Raw genomic sequence first — 18,952 nt, forward strand, 5'->3', positions numbered from 1 at the left:
AATCTGAAAGTTCTGGGAAACAGGAACTTTGAACCCATTATCTACTTGCTCAGCCATTCCCTGATTATGCCCCAACCAGAAAGGGCCCAAAGGATATACCCTTTACCAATCATAAGGATAAGTGTCTGGGAAAACATAAACATCCTTCAATTTCTCCTGTTCCATAGGTTGCCTTTTCACTCTGTAGATTTTTTGCTTTGCTGTATAGAAGGTTTAGTTTGGTACCAACCCACTTGTCTATTTTTGCTGTTGTTGCCCGTGCTTTTGGCGTCATATTCCAGAGATGACCACCTAGACCAATGTCCTAAAGCTTTTCCCTGCTACGTTTTCAACAGGTTTTAGTTTCAGATTTTCATGTTTAAGGCTTTAATCCATTTTGAGTAGATTTTTTTTTTTTTTTTGCATATGTTATAAAATAAAGGTACAGTTTCATTCTTTTGTGTGTGCATATCTAGTTTCCCTAACATTAACACTGTTTGTTGAAAAGCTTGTCCTTTCCCTGTTGTGTCTTCCTGGCACTTTGTGAAAGATGAGTTGACCATGTGTGCGAGGGTTTGTTTCTAGCTTTCTGTCCTGTTCTGCTGGTTTATAGATCTGTCTTTAGGCCAGTACCATACTGTTTTACTTACTGTAAGTAAACTGATTGTTATCTGTCTTTCCCTGCATATAATCTGGCTTTTCTCTCTGACTACTTCTAAACTTTTCTCTTTAATTTGATATTAAGATATTTATTTATCGTGTGCCTTTGTGCAGTTTTTTTGTTTTGCTTTTGCCTTTTTTAAAAAGCTGGTATCTGTAGATTTATAGTTTTCATCAAGTTTGTAAAAATTTGACACTTCAAGTTTTTTTTTAATTCTCCCCTTTTCTTCTTGGAACTATAGTTGTTTACATATTATGGTACTTGCAGTTTTTCCATAACATAACTGCACTTCCTCCACTTTTTCTCTGTTTTACATTTTAGATTATTTTGTTGTTATAATTTAACTTCATTAACCTTTTGTTCTACAATGTCTATTAATATGATGAAACCCATCCAGTGTATATTTTTATCTCAGATATTATTTTTCATCTCTTAAAGTTTGATTTGTGTTTTTGTTATCTCTTCTATGTTTCTAACAGTCTCATTTTTTCCTCCACCTTTTGTCTATATGAAATAAAGTTCCCACACCTTAGAAAATAGCCATGTCTAATAATCTCTCATCTGTATCATTTTGTATCTTTCTATTAATTATCTCCCCCTTTATTGGTTGTATTTTCCTGCTTCCTTGCATGCTTATTAGTTTTTAATTAAAATACAAATGTCACACATTTTAACTTTTTGGCATCACACACACACACACACACACACACACACACACACACACACAGAGCCTCCTCTCTGTGTAGTATCCTGCTTTTTAGTTCTCTGAAGTATGTATTCTAGTCACGTTGGCCTCCCTGAGCTCCCAACTCCATCTCCATCCCTCACTGAAAGTGCTGGGCTCCTCTGGGCTTCCTTTCCCAGCACCTACGGGGCCACCCACTGTGCCTGGAAACTCACTCCTTTCAGTGAGCCATGGCAGCCCCAGGACTGATTTTGCTTGTTTCCCCTTTCTCAGATGTCCCTGTCCTCTGCTGCTTGATGTCCAACATTTCTAATACTGATTTCCTACATTTTGCTACTTCATTTCATGTTTTTATGGGATAGGGTAACTCTAATTCCTGTTACCTACTTGGACAAAGGTACAATTACACCTTTTAGGGTTTTGATTGTATGGAGTGACAGTAAAATGAGGACTGAAATGTAGGGTAAGCTAAAATTATTTTTCACAGGGAAATGACATGTTATTTTAGGAAATATATTTTATAAGTTTATTTATAAATAAAACACCAAACACACCCTACACATCCAGTGTAGGTTAGTTAAGTAAAGTAAATTCAATGGGGGCCTCTCTCTGTCTCACACTTAAATATAGAGCACTGCTCTTTATACTTAGATTTAAGAGACACAAATCATAGGTGACTCTGACAGCCCCATTTTCTCTCCATCCACTTTGTCACCCCTCAGTGAGCTGGTGATGTCTGTGTACTTGTTTAAAACATGCATAAGCAGGTTGCTCTGAAATAATTGTAGCAGCTCTTCTTTCCTTGATGTGCTTTCTCTTTCATTAAGCTCTCCATAGAGCTGATCTTTTGTTTATAAATCCTCATTGTGTGCTTATTGTTTTCTGAGATTCAAAGGTTTCTAAATTATGACTAATCAGAATATCTGGTCTCTCTGGACCAGGAAATCAATTGTTTAATCCTGAAGGCATTGTATAGGGTTTTGTTTCATTTTAAATCACCATGGACATATGGGGAATCAAGTAAAGGCAAAAGCATTATGTTGTATTGAGTGCTTGTGTTTTATTTTATTCAAGTTCCATGGCCAACTCAGCTACTCCAGACAGCATGTCTTTCTTGGTGTAATTTGATATTCTCTCCCCATCAAATTGTAAACTTAGAAATATTTGCTTAACCTTTAAAAAGTAGTATTTGGAGTGGAGGAGGTTGGGAGGGCTGGCGTGGCTGGGTGATGGACACTGGGGAGAGTGTGTGCTATGGTGAGTGCTGTGAATTGTGTAAAATTGATGAATCATAGACTTGTACTCCTGAAACAAATAATACATTATGTGTTAACTTAAAGCAAAACAAAACAAAAAGTGGTATTTGGGAAACCTGATTTTCAATATCCTTTCTGTTGATAGAGAAAATATATTCAAAAATTAAATTTTCACTTAAACCTCCTACATCTTTTCTACCTCTCACCCCATCCCAATTTATTAGCCCTGTTCATTCACAGGAAAACAAAAACAAAAACAAAAACTCTCTGAACATGATTTCCTCCTGGAAATCTTCTAATGACATTATTATTAATTCAATATACCAGTCATCTCCTAGTATTGGAGGCTGGAAGTCCAAGATCAAGGTGTCAGCATATTCGGTGTCTGGGGGAGGCCCTCTTTGCTTTGCGGATGACCATCTTCTCGGTGTAACATCACATAGCAGAGACAAAGATCATCTCTCTGATGTCTCTTTCTCTGTCTTTAAAGATTTATTTATTTGAGAGAGAGTGAGTGAGTGCTGGGAGGCAGGGCAAAGGGAAAGAGAATCTCAAGCAGACTCCACGCTGATTATGGGGTCTCATGCAGGGCTTGATCTCTCAACTTGAGATCACTACTCAACAATCACAAAACCAAGAGCCAGATACTTAAATGATTGTGCCACCCAAGCACCTCATTTCTGTCATGTCTTTTATGTGGACATTAATACTCACCTTCATGACCTAGTTACCACCCAAAGGCCCCACCTTCATATACTATATCACAGTGGGGATTAGAGCTTCAGCATGTGTGGTTGGTGGCAGGACACAGACATTTAGTCCATAGCATAGGACAACTCTTCCCATATGGAGAAAAGCAGCCACTCCACTTTCTTCTTCCTGTCCCAATGAATTTGTTTCATGGATGTGGAAAACTTAAAAGATTAGGATGGCTTTATGCCATAAAAGTGACTGGCAGTGCAAACTATGGAGTGCTGAGAATTTCTGTGACTTTCTTGAATGCACTTTGATTCTCAACTCTTTCATGTTAGATGGAATTTCTAACAGGTAGAAGACATTTTCTAGAAAATTACTCTTTCTCTTTGAGAAAATATGGTTTTGGGCATGTAGAACTGTTGATTAAATTAACATGCTTGCTAAACTCTCTTGAGTTAATTTGTTCTTGGTAAAATGTCACAATAGTCATAAAAGTCAAAATCTACCCCCCACCCCACCCTGGGGAAGCAGGGAGTGTGGTTTTACTAGAAATATTTAAAAAAAAATTAATGTTCTGGGGCCTAGATTCTAGTTGCAGTACTGAATCTAACTAGCATTATGATATATTTTTTTAAAGATTTTATTTATTTGAGAGAATCTGAGAGAGCACGAGCAGGGGGATGGGTCAGAGGCAGAGGGAGAAGCAGGCTTCCCATTGAGCAGAAAGCCCAAATTGGGGCTCGATCCCAGGACTCTGAGATCATGACCTGAACTGAAGGCAGACACTTAGCCAACTGAGCCACCTAGGCACCCCAAACTAGCATTATGGTCTAAGGAAATTATTTAACCACCTATAACTCACTTCCCTCTTTAGTAAAATACAAGGATAACACTACATTATATAATTACATATACATTATATAAGGCCCTTTTAGAACCTAAACTCCAGATCCATGGTTTACTTATTTGGTTAAAAGAGGAGGGAAAGGAGATTATATTGTATTTGGTATATGAGATGGAGATCCATTATGACACAGGTGATGAGGTGAGGAAGGCTATTTGAATTCACCACCTCAGGATCAAATTAACAATGCTAGACTGTTCACTGTGAGGTCTTGGTGAGCCATATGAATTAGTTACTTTTAAGATGCAGCATATATGATGAAAGAATTGATCAGAAATTTTTCTGGAGGTATTTGCCTTTTCTGGGTTGATTCTGGTATCCTCACTGGCTTTGCTAAGTGTGGTATAAAGTCTTTGCTCAAAACTTAAGGATTTTAAATCCTTAATTCATGAGAAATTGGTGATAGTTTTGTAGGAATCTTTAACTACAGAGAATGAATGTTTAATTAAAGGGAATGATGGAAACATAATGAAGTAATTACTTGCTCATTACAAGTTTATAATTCATATGTCAGGACCCACCATCCTCTTTCTGAGATACATACTGCTTTGGTATATATTTATATATGTATTTACTTATTACAGAAGGGATATAAGGCAGCTAGCAGAAAATGCATAAAATATAGCAAGATATCACCAGTGAAGAGTAGATGAGAAATGAAACAAAGAAAACAAAACAAAACAGGGGAAGTCTAGGAAGTAAGGCTAATAAATAAATAGTTAGCACAGAGATCTGAAATTAAAAGTTTAGGTAAGCAAGCTTCATCCCAATTATGGGTTCAAATGAAATCCTGCTACATCGCACAAACCCTAGTGTCCATCAGATACAAATAATCATTGTACAGGACGAGGACACTCATTTCTGATTCTTATACAAGGAGGAAAAGCAGGGTAATAGAAAATCTGAACTTTGGTTCATTTCATAGATTTGCCTACATACTAGCCATACAGCCTTGGGAAAGTTATTTTACTGTTCGTGCCTAATAGCTTCATCCACTAAATGGGAATGAAAATAATATCCATCTCAGAGTGTTGTTCTGATTAAATGAAATCATGCAGAGTTATCACAATTTCTGAGATTTAAGGGACTCAATGTAGATAAGATTCAGCTATTTTTACTTTTTTACTTTTTTTTTTTTTTTAGAGAAGATGTAAATTGATCCAATAATTCCTACTTCAAAAAACAACACTGCAGTGTTAGGAGTATACCAACGCCCAGACTGATGTCAGAGGCACTTGATAAACACCTTGTCTACACTTGTTTCCACAATACTGTAAGCACTAAGAGTGAGAGCCCTTTAGTCACAGCCCTCTGAAGAGACAAAATTTACCTTCATCTGGGATGCCTGGGTGGCTCAGTTGGTTAAGCAGCTGCCTTCGGCTCAGGTCATGATCCCAGCGTCCTGGGATCGAGTCCCACATCGGGCTCCTTGCTCAGCAGGGAGCCTGCTTCTCCTCTGCCTCTGCCTGCCATTCTGTCTGCCTGTGCTCGCTCTCTCCCCCTCTCTTTCTCTGATAAATAAATAAAATCTTTAAAAAAAAATTACCTTCATCTGTCTCCATGATAAATCCTTGCAACCTGCAGCACAGGAATCAAAAGTAACCAAATGATGACCTAGATCCACAAAACTTGATGTATATAATTCCTTCAGTGACAAGTTAGCAGCATATAATAAAATAACACCCAGAATAATAGAACTATATGTGATATGTCATATTGTTTTAAATCTGTTCATCCCTCCTCTTTCCTCTTCCTTTCTTGTCATAGAAAAGACAGAAAGTACTTTCTAAAGTTGGAAAGATCAGTGCATCACTAATCAGCTAGGAAATATGTGAGGGGATACTTCAGAAGTGGGCATTGCAGGAACTCAAGTCTTTCTAAGGTTCTGTGGTTGATTCCTCTTGGCCTGCTCCAGGTCAAGAAGGGGAAAGAGAAGATATCATGGTTCTAAAGAAAGAAAAGATGGTGTTAGGAGACCTGGGATCTAGTCACTTGCTCTATAAACTTGATCTACTCTTCAGGCCACTCAGGTTTTTGTTTATTTTGTTTCCCATACAGGAATGAGATCTGCTCTCTTCTCTTGGGAATGATAAAATGGATTTGAAGTCTTCCCTGTATGTTACATATCGGGAAAGAGGAATATAAAAAGAATTTATTTTATAAGCTGTAAAATACTATGACTCTGGTTCTGTGCGAAGGTTCTATTCCCAGCTCCTGCTCAAAGAGCTGCTTAAGCATGAATGAATCTCTTAAACTCTCAGAGCTTTTTCCTCCTTGCGTGTATGTGTGTGTGTGTGTGTGTGTGTGTGTGTGTGTGTGTGTGTGTTGTATAAGTCTAAATATAATTAGTTATTCATATACATGTGAATATATACTTATTCAGACTTCACTCGTCAGAGTTTTGAGTAAGCTGTTGGGGCTTAGGTGTAATTTTCATAAGGGTGGCACAATAAATAATGGTAACACATCCTGTGGTTCTTTAGAATGAGAAAGATGACAAATTGTTTCCAAGGACCTTTACCTACTACTGAATCACTACTTATTTGAAACAATGTTTGTGCTCCTCTAAACATTGAACTCCCATTGAACTGAGTTGGTGAGTCAGTCCAGTGTGAGCAAAGAGATGGGAATAAAATGAATCAACCTGCAAGCAACTGAAGTTACTTGTAATTGAAGAATGTTCACCAAATCCAAATCTGGCAGTGCTCCTTACAACTAGCCATGTATTTTTTCTTTGTTCGTGTGTCTGCTTTTAAGATTTCACTTAATTGAAAGAGAGAGTGCCTGTGAGCCAAGGAGGAGCAGAGGGAGAGGGAGATGATCTCTGAGTGCAGATTCCAACAGGGGTCTTGATCCCAGGACCCCGAGAACATGACCTGAGTCAAAACCAAGAGTGGGACACTTAACCAACTAAGCCACCCAGATGCCCCAACAACCAGCTGTATTTAACTGAACCTATGGAAATAACATCTAAAACTACTGCATGTTTACCACAGGGGCAGGTTCTGTTCTAAGTGCTCATTTAATACTCATAACAATCCTATAAGGAGACATTATCATTATCTGCGTTACACTTTTAAGGAAAGGAGACAGTTTAATGAAGTTGCCCGAAATCACATGGTTAGTACAAGCTATCCAATCTAGAGCTTGACTAGTTTTTTTGTTTTGTTTTGTTTTTTAAGTTATAAGGAATAAAGTTTATTTTGGCAGGAGCTTGATTGATTTTTAATTAGTATGATACATTCCCAAGGCTCTTAAAGAATATGTTTAAATAGGGAAGATATCTTCATGTTTCAAAGAGAGAAAATATCAAGATCATATATAAGAAATAGTTTGCCCTCACTCTCATGTTCTAGCCACCCATGTCATCCTGCAGATGCTAATATTTTTACTTTCTCATGTATATTTACAGATAGGATAAGTATTCCTTATCTATCCTTTTTTAAAAATCAAGTATAGTTGACACACAATATTAGATTAGTTTCAGGTGTCCAACAGTGATTTGAAAAGTCTGTCCTTTCTTCTTACACCAAAAGCAAAAACAGAAAGTATTAACTGGTCTTCATTTTGTTTTTATTCTCGAGGGGTGGGTGTGTGTGTGTGTGTGTGTGTGTGTGTGTGTGTGTGTTCATAACAATATATCATGGAGATTGTTTCATGCACAAAGATATTCTTCTTTATCTCTTAGATGAGCATAACATAACAAGTCTCTTGTTTTTAGACATTAGGTGGCATTGGATTTATTGTTTTGTACCTTGCATGGAATAACCTTGTGCATGTGTCATTCGTCATTTGGTGTTTCAGTCTAGTTTTTTGGTAACAGCTTTATCAAAAAATAATGGACACACCATGAACTGAGCATATTTATTTATTTATTTTTTAAAATTCATTTTATTTTTTCAGTGTTTAAATTTATTTCTTAAGCTAATGGTCTCAGTTTCTGAGACCATTAAACTGAACATATTTAAAGTCTACAGTATGATGGATTGTGACATATGTACATTTAAACTGAACATATTTAAAGTCTACAGTATGATGGGTTGTGACATATGTACATGACCATGAAACCATCCCCATGATGAAAACAATGAATATATCCATCACTCTCAAAGATTTCCTCATGCCTCTTTGTTTTTTTTTTTTTTAATTTTTTATTTTTTATAAACATATATTTTTATCCCCAGTGGTGATACATCATGCCTCTTTGTAATCCTCTCTCTCTCTCTCTCTCTCTCTCTCTCTCTCTCTTCCCTCCCTAACCACCCTTCCTCAGCTCGTTTTAGCCAGTGATGCTTTCTGTCAGTAGGGATTGTTTTTTCTTGTTTGTTTTTATTTGTTTGTTTTTAAAGTAGGTTCCATGCTCGGCATGGAGCCCAGTGCAAGGTTTGAACTTAGCACTGTGAGATCAAGACCTGAGCCAAGATCAAGAGTCAGACCCTCGACCAACAGAGCCATCCAGGCGCCCCATTAGGGATTGTTTTTCATTTCCCACAATTCTGTGTAAATGGAACCACAGAATTTGTACTCTTTTTGTTTAGGTCAGTTTCTTTACTCAGCATAATTATTTTGAGATTCATTCATAGTGTTGCATTTACTGACAATAGTTCAGTATTTTTTTTCATTACATTGATATTTTCTATTTCATTATTTCTGCCTTAATTTTTAGTGTTTCCTTTTTTCTAATTATGTTGGATTTCATTTTCTCCTGTTATCCTAGTTTCTTAAGGTAGAAACTGAGACCATTAGCTTAAGAAATTTCTTCTTTTTTAACAAAAGGGTTCAGTGCTGTAAATTTACTCTTGAATCTACCTACCAGCATCTTAAAACATTTGATATTTTAAAATTTTTATTCAGTTCAAAATTATTTTTAAAATCTTTTTTGAGGGGCGCCTGGGTGGCTCAGTGGGTTAAGCCGCTGCCTTCGGCTCAGGTCATGATCTCGGGGTCCTGGGATCGAGTCCCGCGTCGGGCTCTCTGCTCAGCAGGGAGCCTGCTTCCCTCTCTCTCTCTCTGCCTGCCTCTCCATCTACTTGTGATCTCTCTCTGTCAAATAAATAAATAAAATCTTAAAAAAAAAAAAGAATTCTTTAAAAAAAAATCTTTTTTGATTTGCACTTGACCAATGGTTTATTTATAAATATGTTATTTAGTTTCAAAATATTGGGGAATTTTCCTGAGATACTTTCATTATTGATTTCTAACTTAATTTTTCTGTGGCTAGGGAACATACTATGTATGGCTCATATCTTTTAAACATTTATTGAGATTGTTTTATGGTCTGGGGAATAGTCTACTTACATGTTTCTTGTGCACCTAGAAGTAATGTGTGTTCTGTTGTTTGGGATGAATGTTATATGAATACCAATTGAATCAAGTTGACTAATTGTATAGCTTACATTTTCTATATTTTTACTGACCTTGTGTCTATTTTTTCTGTTGATTATTAAGAGAGAGTTATTGAAATCTCCAGCTACAATTGTGAATGTGCTAATTTCCCCTGGAGTTCTGTTGTGTATTTTAAAGAAACATTTAGGATTGTTATGCCCTCTTGATAAAATGATCCACTTACATTATTAAAATACCTTTAAAAAATATTGTTAGTATTCATTGCTGTGAAATACTTTTTCTGACATTAATATGTTCATCCCAGCTTTCTTTGGGTTAGTGTGAGCATACTTATTTTTTTCATTCTTCAACTCCTTAACTTACTTATAGCTTGCATTTAAAGTTCTTTTCATATAGGCCATATCTATTTGCACCTTACTTTGCAATCAGTCTGGCAACCTCTGCTTTATGACTATGGCATCTAGGCCATTTAAATTTAATGTGATTATTGATATGATCTGCTTTCCATCTGTTCTATACATATTGTTTTTATTTGCCTCATCCCTTCTTACATTCATTTTTCATACTTATCCCTTATTGCATATTGAGTATTTTTTTTATAATTTTTATCCCTTTTATCAACTTATTAGCAATAAACCTTTGTTTTAAGCAACTGCTTTAAGGGTTATGTTTATATAATATGTGTCTATTTTCAGATGGTATTATGCCATCTTGACATATAGTAAAATAAATTTGCACCGGTGAACTTCCATTTCTCTCCATCCAATCTGTGTGCTATTTTTGCATACATTTCATTTTTACATAGGTTAAAAAGTCACATTACATTGTTACTGTTTTTGTTGAAACTGTTAAATATATTTTAAATAAATTTTAAAGATGAGAACACTTTAAAAAATTTTTTATTTTTATTTAATTTTTAAAAAAGATTTTATTAATTTATTTGAGAGAGAGAGAGAACATGAGAGAGAGAGAGAGAGGGAGAGTGAGCATGAGAGGAGAGAGGTCAGCTGGAGAAGCAGACTCCCTGCTGAGCAGGGAGCCGGATGTGGGACTTGATCCTGGGACTCCAGGATCATGACCTGAGCCAAAGGCAGTCACCTAACCAATTGAGCTACCAAGGTGCCCAAGATGAGAACATGTCTAAAAATTTTTTTAGAGGGCAGAGTGAGAGAGTGAGAGAAAGAATTACACGCAGGCTCCATGCCCAATGCAGAGCCCTACATGGGGCTCTATCCCATGACCCTGAGATCATGACCTGAGCCGAAGGCAGAGGCTTAACCCACTGAGCCACCCAGGCGCCCCCAGCTTTTATATTTTTGAAGAAGTATTTTACCTGGTTTTTGACAGATATTTTGCTGATTAAAGAACACTAGGTTAAATTTTTGTTTTCCTTTCAGAACATTAAGGTGCATTTGAGGAAACTTTCCAAGGCCAAGAAAGAACCATTATTTGAAAAGATTATAGGACAGAATTTCTGGTACTCACATAGCCCCAGAAATAGCATATGTTTTCATCAGCCAGTCTGGAAAAACTTATATTCAAAGGGTGTTTTATGATATGTACACAGAGGGATTTGTGTGATCAATTTGGAATAACTAACTTTAGTCTGAGCACTGCTCTGGTCCCTATCTAACAATTTTCTTTTGAAAGACCCCAAAAGACCAAACTGCCTCTAAGTTAATTAATCACATCCCAGAAAATGCTCAAGAATATTTATGCGAATGCAAAAATATCCAGTACCCAGCAGGGCAAAATTCACTATATTAAGTATTCAATCCAAAATTACCAGACATACAAATAAGCATGAAGTACAGCCCATATGATAATTAAAAAGAACAGTGAATTGAAACTGACACAGAACTGACAGTATTAGAATTAACAGGAAAGGACACTAAAATAGTTATTGTAACACTTCAGTCTGTTTAACAATGAAAAAGAAGCTCAGGAGATATAGAGAAGATCTAAATTGAACTTCTAGAGATAAAAAATGCTGTGTATGAGAAGTAAAATTATAAGATGAAATTTATGGCAGATTAAACATTAAAAAAGAAGAAAAAAAGAAGAACCTGGAGATATAGCAGTAGAAGCAATCTAAAAATGAAACTCGGGAGAAAAAAACAAACACTCCCTCCCCTCCAAATAAACAAATGATGGCATCAGTGAGCTATGGGACAACTCAACTAGCCAAAAAATTACAAGTAATAGAAGTCTCAAAGATGGGTAGGGAAATAGAACAAATATTTGGAGAAATTATTATCAAATATTTTCTAAATTTGTTGAAACTACAAACCCACAGAACCAAGAAAATCAGTGAAACCCAAGCATATGAAATCTAAAATTACACCACGTTAAATCAAAATCCAGTTGTCTAAAACCAGTGATAAGGAAGAAAAATAAATCTCATAAACTGCCAGGGAAAAAGTGACATATGATTTCTAGAGGAAGTTAAGTACCTTCTTTTAAAGTACCTGTGAGGTTCCTGTGAGAAACCTACCAGGTGGAGATCTCTCAAACTTTCCAGAGTTCTCTCCTTGTGTAGCTTCCTTCTTCCTGAGGGGCTGTCCTGAAAACTACAGCCACCTGGATCTCAAGTTTCTCACCTCAATCTGCTCTATTCAGGCCACAGCTTGGGAGCTCTCTAAAAGTAGTAAGCTGGAAAAATTGTTTCTAATTTTCCGCAAAACACTGTCCCTTTTTGTGTGATGTCTTGAAAAATCATTATTTCAGGTATTGTCCCCATCTTTGCTTGTTTCAGGTGGAAGGGGTAAATCTAGTTATATCATTCAGTTGGAAGTTAAGGTTCTCACTGTAGTTTCAACCTGCAACTGCCTTAGGAATAAGGTTAGGTCCCTATATAAACTTAAAGACATAGCCACAGAAAATATCTAAATATAAAAATATCTAAAATAAATCACAGAGGAAAAGGATGATTATAAACATTTTTAAGAATTAATTGCAGGATTACCTGGGTGGCTCAGTTGGTTAAATGGCTGACTGTTGACTTCTGCTCAGGTCAAGATCTCAGGGTCCTGGGATGGAGCCCCCTTTTGGGCTCTCTGCTCACTGCAGAGTCTGCTGGATACTTCCTCTCTTCTCTCCCTCTGCCCTTACCCCTGCTTGTGTGTGCTCATTCTCTCTCTAAAATAAACACATCTTAAAAAAAAAAAGAATTCCATATTATTTTATATATGAATTTCCTTTTATTTTCTTTATTTCTTTGTTTTTGCTTTGCTTCTAAAGAGATTTTAGTGTTTTCCTTCTTGATTTGCAGTGTTCTTGTACATTAGGGAATTTGAAATTTTGTTGGTATGAATTTTAGTGCCCTTTGCTTTTCAGATCAGAGATCTTTAATTCACTCAGTAACTCTTATGTTTCTTGGGCAGGAATTTCAGGTATGACTAAGTTTACATTTACCCTTGATACCTGACTCTTTCTGCCTCTATGGAGATGTTATATGGACCCCTCCTTGTCCCCACTGTCACTCACTTTTGGCCACCCAGGTTCATCTTCATTAATTTCAATAAGTATTATTATCTATAGGTAGAAAATGTGGTATTTATTAGAAAAAGACGTTGAAGCTCAAAAAAAGCCCCAGACAACCAATAAAATCCGTGTGTCTTCTCTGACTAGCCTTCAAGTCTTACATGTCAATTATTGCTCTCAAAGAAAAGGAAATGTCACCAGAAATCCTGCTGTACAAAAGAATATAATAGTGCTGTCTTGAAACTTGTTTATCTCGCTTTATCATATATCTTGGGCATTCATATTTTAAATATTGATTTGTCACTATTGAAAAATGATTGCTTAGCATACATGTTAAGATGTTAAGAAAAACTACAACTTGAAGATAACTATTTGATGAATACTTGTTTCCACATTTTTTTCTAATATAGGTCTGAAACCCAAAAAGCACTTAAAATTGAAAGTGTTTTGCCACTAATTTGGAGTTCAAACCAACCTTACCTGAATCCATTTGCTTTCAAAGCATGACTAGAACTTAGTTAAAATTATTTATGGTTTATATTTATCCCACATAGTGTGACTATTTAGATGTTTTGCTGCAACAATGTTAATGTTTCCTCATGAAATGCTTCTGTTGGTATTACATAATATATGTACCATATGTAATTCCCCAAATCAGAAAATAATTTTGAATTATAAGTTATGAGTGTTCCCCAGGGTGGATCTGTAGAAATTTTGCAGTAAATATCCTTAGATATATATTTGCTAATGTTGGCATGTTGTTATGGTTTATTTTTTATTCTAAGTTGATAATTTTTGAATTTTCTTCCTTTTATCCAGTTTTCTACTAGATTAAAAATTTTATTGAATATATGTGCCTACAATTAATTGCAAATGGTTTTCTAATATAGATAATGGTAGGATTTTTGTTTTGTGGTTGAACTTGCCCACCAAATTTTAAAATTTACATGGTCAAACTTATAAATTTTTCATGCTTCCTGCATAGTTCTATTTTTGAAACATTCACCCTACCTGGGATTTTTATAATATTTTCTTTTTTTTTTTAAGATTTTATTTATTTATTTGACAGAGAGATCACAAGAAGGCAGAGAGGCAGGCAGAGAGAGAGGGAAGCAGGCTCTCCACTGAGCAGAGAGCCCAATGCAGGACTCGATCACAGGACGTTGAGATCATAACCTGAGCTGAAGGCAGAGGCTTTAACCCACTGAGCCACCCAGGTGCCCCTATAATATTTCCTTTATTATTCATTATAGTTTCTTCCATTTTTTTTCTGATTAATTTGGTAAGGACTTCTTGTAATTTATGTGCCATCCATACTGAAAACGTTTTCTGAATTTATTCTTCATATGTGTCTGCTTTCTTGCCACTATTTTTTAAAAAGTCTACTTCCTTAATTTAATATGGTCAAGGTTAACTTTTTTCCTTTATTGATTGAGGTTTTCCTGGGAAAAGCATGCCCACTCAAGGAGTACAACAGTCTCTTATCTTTCAGTTTTTTATAGAATTCCTGAGAAAGAGTAAGGGTAGCAGAAAAATGTCAAAAAGGAAAATTAGATATAAATAAAAGTGAAAATTAATTTAAGGAAAATCAGGGACATGACCAGAGATTAGACTGTTGATTTATACACAAGTATCTCGTTTAGGTTACTATGATTAATGAGCATTTGACAAGTGTAACACTTCCAGAAGTACCTTACCCAATTTATAGGTGATTCATATAAAGAAAGTAATTCGCTGAAGATCTCACAGCTAACAATCCTGATATCTTCTTTGCTACTTATATGAAGCATATTAGAGCTAGGGAAATTATTAATGAAATTAGTAAATAAATCAATACTTTGTTATGACATTTCAATTATTAATGACATTTCCCGAGTATGTAGGAAAACCTAATACTGAGCAAGTTCTCTAATCAGATTCATATATTTCACAGTTATTTCAATCTGGTGAATTTTGATACAATCAGGTTCTGGTTTAGCTTTTCTTTTCTTTTCTTTTTTCTCCTTAGAGAGAGAGTATGAGGGCAGGCAAGTAGGAGGGAGGGGCAAAGGGGGAGGGAGAGAAAGAATTCCAAGCAGGCTCCATGGCCAGCAGGGAGCCCAGTATGAAGCTTGATTCCACAAGATCATGATCTGAGCTGAAATCAAGAGTTCGATGCTTAACCAGCTGAGGCACTCAGGTGCCCTGATCCAAACAGGTTTAAATTGAGTTACCAAATATCTCCTTCTGACCATCCTCCAAACATCAACCACAGAGATCAAGATATTGAAATACTACCCTGTATCACAAAGACCCTGATCATTGCTCTTCTAGTCAATTATCTGTCAAAAATATCCCTTTGACTATAGTCCCCATAGATTTCTTTTCTTGTTTTATGATCTTTTATGATTGAAATCATACTGTACATACCTTTTTGTGTACCTACTCAACATTATGGTCTTTGAGATTCATCCACATTGAATTCTCAGGCCACTTGAGGGTTTGGAACTGGAACCAAGAAGATTCATAAGGAGATGTGATTCCCTCTCACCAGGGGCAAGGGAAGCGATCTCTTAGAGAAAACCAAAAACTTGGAGTGGTCTGCACCATTATCTCTGGTCACTGATGTAGGCTCCTTGGGTAAGCTATTGCCTAAAAGATTGCTGAGCGCCTGGTCTAGAGTCTGGAATCTGCCTGGAGCACAGAGAATAGGACAACTACTGAGAGAGGATTGGTGACAGTGAGTCTTTTATTTTATTATTTTTATTTTTTGACATGCAGATTTCCTACAGGCAGAATGGAGGTTGTGGAAAATGAAATATTTTGAGTGATTTTGTCGACCCTTCCACTGGGCAAAGTTTTTTTTGTTGTTTTTGTCTTTTAACAATAGGAACATCTAGTTAGCCTACCCGGAGTAAAGGCTAGGAAGGAACAACAGTGTTGTTCCTAAGCAACTGGAGTTCCCATATAAACAGTATGTTTATTTGTTAGGGAGTTTATAATATAAAAGCATAGACTGGGTGGCTTAAACAACAGAAATTTATTTTCTCACAATTCTGCAGGTGAGAAATCCAAGATTAAGTTGTTGGCAGGTTTGGCTTCTGCTAAGGCCTCTCTTGTTGGCTTGTAGTTGGCTGCCTTCTTGTTGGGTCCTCACATGGTTGCCCCTGGGTCTTTGTGTGGTCTGTGTCATGGTTTCTTCTTCCTCTAAGGACACCAGTCATATCAGATTAGGCCAACTCATATGACTCCATTTTACCTTAATGACTTCTTTATATATATATATATATGTATATATATATATATATATATATATATATATTTAATTGATGTACAGTTGACATAAAATGTTATATTAGTTTTAGGTGTACAACATAGTGATTGGAAAATTCTATATATTGCACTACACCTACCACAATGAGTGTGGTTACCATCTGTCACTATGCAGCATTTTTTCAATATTATATACTATACTCCCTATCCTTTTTATCCCCATGACTATTTTATAACTGTAAGTTTTTACCTTCCCCTATTTCACTCTCTTCCCCAACTCCCTGTTTAAAGATACTATCTCTAAATACAGTCACATTCTGAGCTATAGAGGGTTATGACTTCAACATGTGAATTTTAGGAGGACAATTTGGCCCATAACAGAGGAGAACCCCATAAAGCTTTTTTAAAAATTTATTTTATTTTAAATATTTTATTTATTTATTTATTTGACAAAGAGAATCACAAGTAGGCAAAGAGGCAGGCAGAGAGAGAGAAGGAAGCAGGCTCCCTGCCAAGCAGAGAGCCCAATGTGGGACCTGATCCCAGGACCCTGAGATCATGACCTGAGCTAAAAGCAGAGGCTTAACCCACTGAGCCACCCAGGCACCCCCCATAAAGCTTTTTGAGGAGTCTACCAATGTACCCACATGACAGACACATTGAAAGTATGCCACATGGAAGTGAGGGCCATAGAAGAGTTAGCAAGACAAACGTTACCACCAAAAAAAATAGGAAACTGTCACATCACCAGAGGTGGCCAAAGTAAACATTGCTGTATCATCTACCCATATGTCCATCTTAATGTCACTGGGCTAGCATGTGGAAAGGAAAAAAGAAAAAGAAAGATGTAAGGGCAAATAGATTCTCCTTTCCTATTCCCGTATCTTTCCTCTAAGCTGCTATACCTCTGTTCTAGACTGTTGGGAGGAGAGGAAGGGAAGTGCTTAATGACACTGAACTTTTAACATTGATTAGTGTTCAGATTTTAGGAACCAGAATGGAAATTTTAATGACTTAAAGAATCCGAACATTTATAGAAGTCAGCTGATTTTTTAAAAAACGGATATGGCAAGTTATACAGGGTGCCCTTAACCCAGGTCAGTGCAATGAGAAACTACAGGGGTGGCCCAGGCAAAGTAATTTGTAAAACTCACATCAGGATTCTAATGGGCAGTTGGTATTGAGAACCAGTGTTCTGGGCACTAATCTCCTGCCCACTGGGGTCATTGTCCTCACTGAGTACACCACTGCTTCTTCATGAAGTTTCTGGTGGCTCCAAGCTAATGCAACTCTGGCTCCCTTCTCATTTCCTAGCCTAAATTCATAAACCAGACAAAGTCTGCTCATATAGAAAGGGTCAGCAATAAAATGCACATTCACACAGAAGCTTTTGCAACTAATAGAAAATGTCTGGTTCTTTGGTTTTTCAAGATCTGTTCTATTTGTCCTGGAGACTTCTAGGTATGAGGAAATGAATATATAGGCATTTGTCTGTATCTTATTCATGAACAAATCTTGCACTCACATTGATACCATGATATGTTAGTGGGTCAATTAATATTGAACTGGTGCCCTAGGCTTGCTCTGGGAATTCTTATTTAAGGCCATCTTATCTCTGTGTTTGCATCTCACATTTTCAGGATAGTTCTTGATTTATACTCTTTTGCTTATTCTTCTTCTGTATTCCTCTACCTTCAATTCTTTGTATGTATAAAACTGAGGCTCTTTGCTGCCTCAGAACTTCACATCTTCTACACAAACTTTATCTAATTCCACTCCTAGTATTTTACTCAGGCTATTAAAGCCAATGTGGACCAGCAGCATCAACAAAAACTGAGAGTTGATTAAAAATAAAGAATGGGTTTCTCTAGCCTTTGACTCACTGAATCAGAATCTCTGGGGAGGTGACTCCAAAGTTTATGTTTTAATAAGGTCTTCAGAAAATTTGTATGCCTACCAAAATTTGAAAAGCAATTTTCTAGGCTTTCCTATAATATTTTTAAAATTATTTTTATTAACATATAATGTATTATTTGCCCCAGGGGTACAGGTCTTTGAATCATCAGGCTTACACATTTCACAGCACTCACTATAGCACATACTTTCCCCAATGTCCATAACCAACCACCCTCTCCCTTCCCCCGAACCCCCAGGAGCCCTCAGTTTATTTTCTGAGATTAAGAGATTCTTATGGATTGTCTCCCTCCCGATCCCATCTTGTTTCATTTTTCCCTTCCCTACCGCCCATGACCCCCCCACCCTACTTCTTAAATTCCTCATATCAGAGAGATCATATGATAATTGTCTTTCTCTGATTGACATTTCATTCAGCATAATACCCTCTAGTTCCATCCACATCATTGCAAATGGTAAGATTTCATTTCTTTTGATGGCTGCATAGTATTTCATTGTGTGTATATATATATATATATATATTTATATATACATATGTTTATATATATACATATACATATATGTACACATATACATATATACATACACATACACACACATACATATATATAACATCTTCCTTATCCATTCAGCTGTTGATAGACATCTAGGTTCTTTCCATAGTTTGGCTATTGTAGACATTGCTGTTGTAAACATTTGGGTGCACATGCTGCTTTGGATTGGTACATTTGTATCTTTAGAGTAAATACCCAGTAGTGCCATGCTGGGTTGGAGGG

Source organism: Mustela nigripes, chromosome 9 (assembly GCF_022355385.1).
Source record: "Mustela nigripes isolate SB6536 chromosome 9, MUSNIG.SB6536, whole genome shotgun sequence".
Lineage (NCBI taxonomy): Eukaryota > Metazoa > Chordata > Mammalia > Carnivora > Mustelidae > Mustela > Mustela nigripes.